This window comes from Choloepus didactylus, chromosome 18, assembly GCF_015220235.1.
Source record: "Choloepus didactylus isolate mChoDid1 chromosome 18, mChoDid1.pri, whole genome shotgun sequence".
Taxonomy (NCBI): Eukaryota; Metazoa; Chordata; class Mammalia; order Pilosa; family Megalonychidae; genus Choloepus; species Choloepus didactylus.
Window position 1 is genome coordinate 26894221 of NC_051324.1, and position 7318 is coordinate 26901538.

A 7318-nucleotide genomic window follows, 5' to 3' on the forward strand; every position below is an offset into this window, starting at 1 on the left:
CACATGCCTTCCCAGCTAACAGAGGTATTTCTGGACACCACAGGCCATCCTCCAGTGAAGGTCCCCGATCATTGATGCATTGCCTTGGACACTTTATGGCCTTAAAACTGTAACTGTGTAACCAAATAAACCCCTTTTATAAAAGCCAATCCATTTCTGATATTTTGCATTCTGGCAGCATTAGCAAACTGGAACACAAGGGGTTACAAGATTCAGTTTGTTTCCAGCTCTTTAGTTCTAACTAGTTCTTGTTCTTAAGCAACTTGTCTTTTAAGACCCTCATGATGACATAATAGGAGAGCATCCAACTATGTGCACAAATCATGTGAAAGCTAAAACCTCCTGTCCAAGAGACTTGAAATAAGCTGTCCTTATTGAGTAAGGAGGTGGAAGAAATTATATTGCTAGAATTCCCAAAGAACCCTTCCCCAAGAGAAGAGCTTTCTGTGCAGAACTGGACTACACCCATCCCCAGTGAGGCTCCTAGTAGGGCAACCCCTAACACTGTAGGCCCTGGAACCAACGTACAAGTGGAGGCCCACACATCTTATGCCTGAACATTTTCAATCAAAAGTCAGATTAACAACTGCTAAATAAAATGTATTGCATTCTCCTATCTTGATGATATGTCTTCAAAATGACAATATTGAAAAATACATATAAAGTTTTGGTTTTATATGCCCAAATGAGTAATTATCAAAAATGATTGAACATAATTATTATTGCTTTTGTCTTGGTGTTTAGCTGAGAGGGCAGGTCTGTTTGGAAGAGTAATAAAATAAAAACAAATATAATTTGTAAGCTATTATATATTTCTTTCTAAAGATTTATTTTTCTTATTTTCATTTCAGCAAAATTATCAAAAGATGGCAATAATCAATATTTTTCACTTAATTGTGTTCTATGGTTAGTATGATCAAAAGAATTAAAAATAAATTGTAGTTGTATAAAAAATTTGAATATATTTTTAAAAAGATATTAAACGTAAAATCTAAAAAATGACTTTTCATGTTTTTTAAGAGTTGGTTTACTTCCAAAATATTCAACATTGTGTTATAATTAAAAGACAATGCAATGTAATTAATAATATCAAAATTTTAAATCAAAATTACTTTAAAAAGCTGAAATGTTTAAGTTTTTGAAAATTTAACTCACTCTTGTTAATTATTTTCATTTTTTAAAAAGCTGCACCTCTAGTATTTAATGACCATTGTAGTAGCTTTTGTAGAGTCAGTGTTACACTTCATTTACACTGCAGATAAAATTTGAGCGATGTGAATTGGTTAATATTGTAGAATATTTCCAAGTCAGCATGTACAACTGTTTTTAATACTGTATTATTCTGCTAATTTGTGAGTAGCTACAGACCCACAAATTAGAACACAAAGAGGGGCAAGCTCAACCCTCCTGAGAAACATACTTCATTAAGCAAGAATCTATTGCCTCATGCTAACAGGAAGGATTTGACAATTAATCAGTTGTTTGTTCTTACCTAAATACCTATGCTGTTCAAATCGGTTTTCTAGGAAGCAGCTGTCTCCAGTGCAGCTTGGCCCAATTCCCAAACTGTCAGCGTGTTGTTCTCCGACACCTTTTGTACTGAGAATGAGGGGGAGGGAGAGGGGGCTGGGGCTTAATCTGAGTTGTTCATCAGAAGAAATGGAAGCTGAAAATTACAGATTGCCAGTGCCACTCGGAGTACCAGATCCTGAATGATGAGGCACTCGTATGTTCTTCCAGTGATTCTTATCATCAGGGAAGTTTGGGAAACACAATAAGGAAGGGCAACAATATTCAACAGAATTCTCTCAGCAGAGCTCAAACAACTGGAAGTTGCAAAACTTATTGATAATTTCACTAAAGAAGTCACGATGAAGACAATTATAAAGTTATTTAAATTTTTTATGTGTTGACAGAATTGATTTCATTTATTCTATCTTCATGTTTCAGTGTTACATTTAAATTTTTAAAATATGCTTATTTAGTAATATGTTAGTGCTTTCATTTCCAGCTGCTAAAAGAAATACCATACAATGGGTTGGTTTAACAGCAGGAATTTATTGGCTCATGGTTTCAGAGACCAGAAGGCTTGCTTCCTCCTGGGGTTGGTGTCTTCTGGCTGGGGTTCTTTGCCTTTACATGGCAGCTTCTTCTCCTTTTCCTTCCTGGTTCCATTGACTTCCAGCTTCTTGTTCTTTCCGTGGCTTCTCTGTCTCCAGTAATAGGATTAAGACCCATTCTGATTCTGTGGAGCCACACCTTAATTGAAGTAACCCTCATCAAAAAGTCCTAATTGCAATGGGTCCACACTCTCTGGAATGGATTAAGATTAGGAACATATTTTTCTGGGATACATAACCCCAAGCCACCACAGTTTGTATTCATTAAAATGATGCAGTTTAGTCATTAAGAAAGTACTGTTCTAAAACATGGCAAAACAAAGTAGTTTTTTTTATGCAATGGGGGAGGGAGAAGGGAACAGAGACCTCACAGAGCCTTTACATTGGGCCACAGATTCCATGGGAAACACTTTTCTTTTGATGGCCTTCTTTGCTAGAGGTAGTTTGGATCTTTTATCATACACACACATACACACACACACACGCACCACACACACATCCTGTACCCTCAGTCCTCCAAACTGAACAATAATGGGGGGGGTGATGAGAGCTCACAATTCCAACTTTAACATAATATACTCACATAAGATAGAAAGAAAACGTATGCTGTAGATAATGCTGCAACATATGCTAGACGATAATGCTGCAACAGGGAGGGACCTGTCAAGGACCTAAGGCACACAACAAACGACAGAGCCCCATAAAGGGAAATATTAAGAAAACTTCTTTAGATTAACCCCCAATCAACTTGATGTCTGTGGCAGTGCAGAATTCTGGAACTCGTCTTGTTTCTCAAGCCACTTATGCCATCCATCATGCGTTCTGCCTGATAGGGTACTCTGCTAACTGGAGGCTCATCTTATCTGTATCTCTCTGCAGATACCACTTAATTAAGTGAGGTTTGGGTTTTTTGTGTTTTTTTCCCCTGGATTTTGGTTACCCAACGGATGGAACTTTCACAAATTCAAAATAGCAACTCATTTTAGAGCTGACAGCAGGTCACTGTTCTAGCTGCAAGCATCCTCTCTAAAAGGTGCCTGCTGTTTCTTCTACTCCTTGTATTATTTTGTTTATTAGAGTCTGGTGTCCCCAGGGAATCTAAGGACTGGTGAGAACAAAATCAAATGAGATGCCCTTACAAACATTTTGTGTTCATTTGACCTTTGAGGGACCTACTAGGAAATGGAAAGACTTGCTCTGCTTCCTGAGAAAACTCTAGCAAAAAGGAATTCTTGCTGACTGGTATTATTTTTGGGAAGTGTTCAGATTTCTCTAAGCTGATCTTTTCCCTAAAAGAACAGGAATAAAGAAATCCAAATATTATCCTAACAAAAATAGAGGCAGTGCTAATCTGCTCTCTGTGTTAAAGCAACTAAATTATGATATTTTATTTGAGTAGGCCCTTTCTCTAGACATGTTCAAAACTCAAAATGCTATGAATTCTGCTTTAAAATATAAAATATATCTATAAATATGAAAAAGAAAAAAAGAAAAGTAAATGTTATTGGTACTTTTGGATAAAAATGATTGCTTTGAATACTAATACTTGATCCCATCCTACACCCCAGATTTAAAGAATAAAAAACAAGTAAAATGCATCAGTGCCATGATAGAGATGATTCAATTATATTTCAGAAACTTTGAGGAATTTCTACCTGACTACAGCAGATAGTCCCACTTGAAGGAACAGCCCAGACTATCCTGACACCTTTTCCTTCAGGAAGCAGCATCCTGGAATATTTAGTGGAGATCCTGGGCCCCCATTAACATCCCCATAATTGGAAAGGACTGTTGAAGAACGGATCAACATCTTTGACTTTGTTAAGAGAAAGAAAGAAGGAGTATTATTGACTCATCTGACAAAGAAATTGTTGCTGAAGCAGAAAGACTGGATGTAAAAGCCATAGGCTCTCTGTTTTGACTGAAGTTCTTTTTAATGAGAAGATTATGGAGCAAATTAAGAAACAGGAGGCATTTCCTACAAGTTTTGGTCATAACAACAAAAAGGCTCAACATACCGTCTTCATGGTTTGGAGCATGTGAGCCATGCATCAGCTCAGTTCATCTCCGGATTCCACATATCTTGAAGGAGAGGTATGACACAGACCTTTTGGAAGAAGTCATCATCAAGCTGGTTGGAAAAGACCTCTAAGAATACGTCTCAAGGAACTTGCCAAGAGATTCATGTTAAAGTGGAAGCATTTATAAAGTGGTTGAAGGAAGCAGAGGAGGAATCTTCTGGTGTGAAGAGGAAGATGAAGATGAAACATTGAGGTGGTGTTTCCAAATATTGCCAGTGACTAAGTTGTAAAGTGAAGTCTGACAACAAGGATGATGACATTGACATTTGATGCTATTAAAGTGATGATGCAACCTGGCTTAATGTGTATACTGCCATTTTTCTGCATTATCAGCCAGAAGTGCAACGTATGTGCAAAAAGCTAAAATGGCTTACATCGTGCTACACTTTATATAAAATGTTTTACTATGAGTGGTCTGTATTAAGCCCAATGAGACATCTAGGGAGTCCATATACATCAGTGAGCAAATGTAGTTGGCCTATTCATAGCATGTTTCTTTTTGAAAACCTAGTGTTGGACACTATGGATACACTTACAGTTACAACAAATAAAGATTTTTTTTTGGTCATTCTTCAGTTTTTTGGTTCTGAATGACTTAAGCTAAAAACTGATTCGGCTCCTTTTTAATCTGTGCACCATCATTTAACCTGTTTAGGATTTTGAGCCTATTAGGTACAATATCTGTTTAGATGCTGAGACTGTAAAATGGTCTCATTTTGATGTAAACCTAAACTTAACTTGCAATTAATTACCTTATTCAGGCATTCAGAATACAGTTTGTTTTTAAGTTTTCTCTTTAGTCCCTCAAATTTGCATGTGGTAATGTACATTTTCCCAGGCCAAGGTGGACCAATGATAATCAAATGGAAGTGCAACACCCTTAATGTGCGGAGAAGTAAAAACTACCTGAGCGTCCTATTCATATTTTAAGAGAAGGTTTTGAAACTTGAATGTTTTGTTTTTCCGTTTGTGTACACTTTGCCCAAAATTGTAGTCTTTGAAGTCATGTGCACGTTAGAAAGAGCCAGGGCAATTATTACATTAACAAATAAGCATTTAGGTGTATGTAGCTATTGCTTTGTACTGAGAGAAATCTGTCAAACTTGGAGTATGATTAAATCGAACACGAGGCGGGGGCAAGATGGCAGACTGGTGAGCTGTATGTTTTACTTACTCCTCCAGGAAAGTAGATAGAAAGCCAGGAACTGCGTGGACTGGACACCACAGAGCAATCTGCGTTTGGGCATACTTCATACAAAACTCATGAAAACGTGGAACTGCTGAGATCAGTGAAATCTGTAAGTTTTTGCGGCCAGGGGACCCGCGCCCCTCCCTGCCAGGCTCAGTCCCGGGGGAGGAGGGGCTGTCAGCTCCGGGAAGGAGAAGGGAGACCTGCAGTGGCAGCCCTTATCGGAAACTCATTCTACTGATTCAAACTCCAACCATAGATAGACTGAGACCAGACACCAGAGAATCTGAGAGCAGCCAGCCCAGCAGAGAGGAGACAGGCATAGAAAAAAAACAACACTAAAAACTCCAAAATAAAAGCGGAGGATTTTTGGAGTTCTGGTGAACAGAGAAAGGGGAAGGGCCCGGAGGCGCATATGCAAATCCCAAAGAAAAAGCTGATCTCTCTGCCCTGTGGACCTTTCCTTAATGGCCCTGGTTGCTTTGTCTCTTAGCATTTCAATAACCCATTAGATCTCTGAGGAGGGCCTGTTTTTTTTTTTGTTTTTTTTTTTAATCCTTTTTTCTTTTTCTAAAACAATTACTCTAAGAAGCCCAATACTGAAGCTTCAAAGACTTGCTATTTGGGCAGGTCAAGTCAAGAGCAGAACTAGGAGAGCTCTGAGACCAAAGGCAATAATCCAGTGGCTGAGAAAATTCACTAAACACCACAACTTCCCAAGAAAAAAGGGGGGTGTCCGCCTCACAGCCATCATCCTGGTGGACAGGAAACACTCCTGCCCATCGCCAGCCCCATAGCCCAGAACTGCCCCAGACAACCCAGTGTGATGGAAGTGCTTCAAATAACAGGCACACACACAAAACTGGGCGTGGACATTAGCCTCCCTGCAACCTCAGCTGATTGTCCCAGAGTTGGGAAGGTAGAGCAGTGTGAATTAACAAAGCCCCATTCAGCCATCATTTCAGCAGACTGGGAGCCTCCCTACACAGCCCAGCAGCCCAGAACTGCCCTGGGGGGACGGCACTCACCTGTGACATAGCACAGTCATCCCTCAACAGAGGACCCGGGGTGCACGGCCTGGAAGAGGGGCCCACTTGCAAGTCTCAGGAGCCATACGCCAATACCAAGGACTTGTGGGTCAGTGGCAGAGACAAACCGTGGCAGGACTGAACTGAAGGATTAGACTATTGCAGCAGCTTTAAAACTCTAGGATCACCAGGGAGATTTGATTGTTAGAGCCACCCGCCCCTCCCTGACTGCCCAGAAACACACCCCATATACAGGGCAGGCAACACCAACTACACACGCAAGCTTGGTACACCAATTGGACCCCACAAGACTCACTCCCCCACTCACCAAAAAGGCTAAGCAGGGGAGAACTGGCTTGTGGAGAACAGGTGGCTCGTGGACGCCACCTGCTGGTTAGTTAGAGAAAGTGTACTCCAGGAAGCTGTAGATCTGATAAATTACAGATAAGGGCTTCAATAGGTCTACAAACCCTAAAAGAACCCTATCAAGTTCAGCAAATGCCACAAGGCCAAAAACAACAGAAAATTATAAAGCATATGAAAAAACCAGACGATATGGATAACCCAAGTCCAAGCACCCAAATCAAAAGACCAGAAGAGACACAGCATCTAGAGCAGCTACTCAAAGAACTAAAGATGAACAATGAGACCATAGTACGGGAGATAAAGGAAATCAAGAAGACCCTAGAAGAGAATAAAGAAGACATTGCAAGACTAAATAAAAAAATGGATGATCTTATGGAAATTAAAGAAACTGTTGACCAAATTAAAAAGATTCTGGACACTCATAGTACAAGACTAGAGGAAGTTGAACAACGAATCAGTGACCTGGAAGAGGACAGAATGGAAAATGAAAGCATAAAAGAAAGAATGGGGAAAAAAATTGAAAAAATCGAAATG

The 7318-nt window shown here is 39.6% G+C and overlaps 1 pseudogene; it reads left to right on the forward strand.

The window, feature by feature from the left end:
- Positions 1-3898: 3898 nt before the first annotated feature.
- Positions 3899-4471, forward strand: LOC119514707 (annotated as a pseudogene).
- Positions 4472-7318: the final 2847 nt, after the last annotated feature.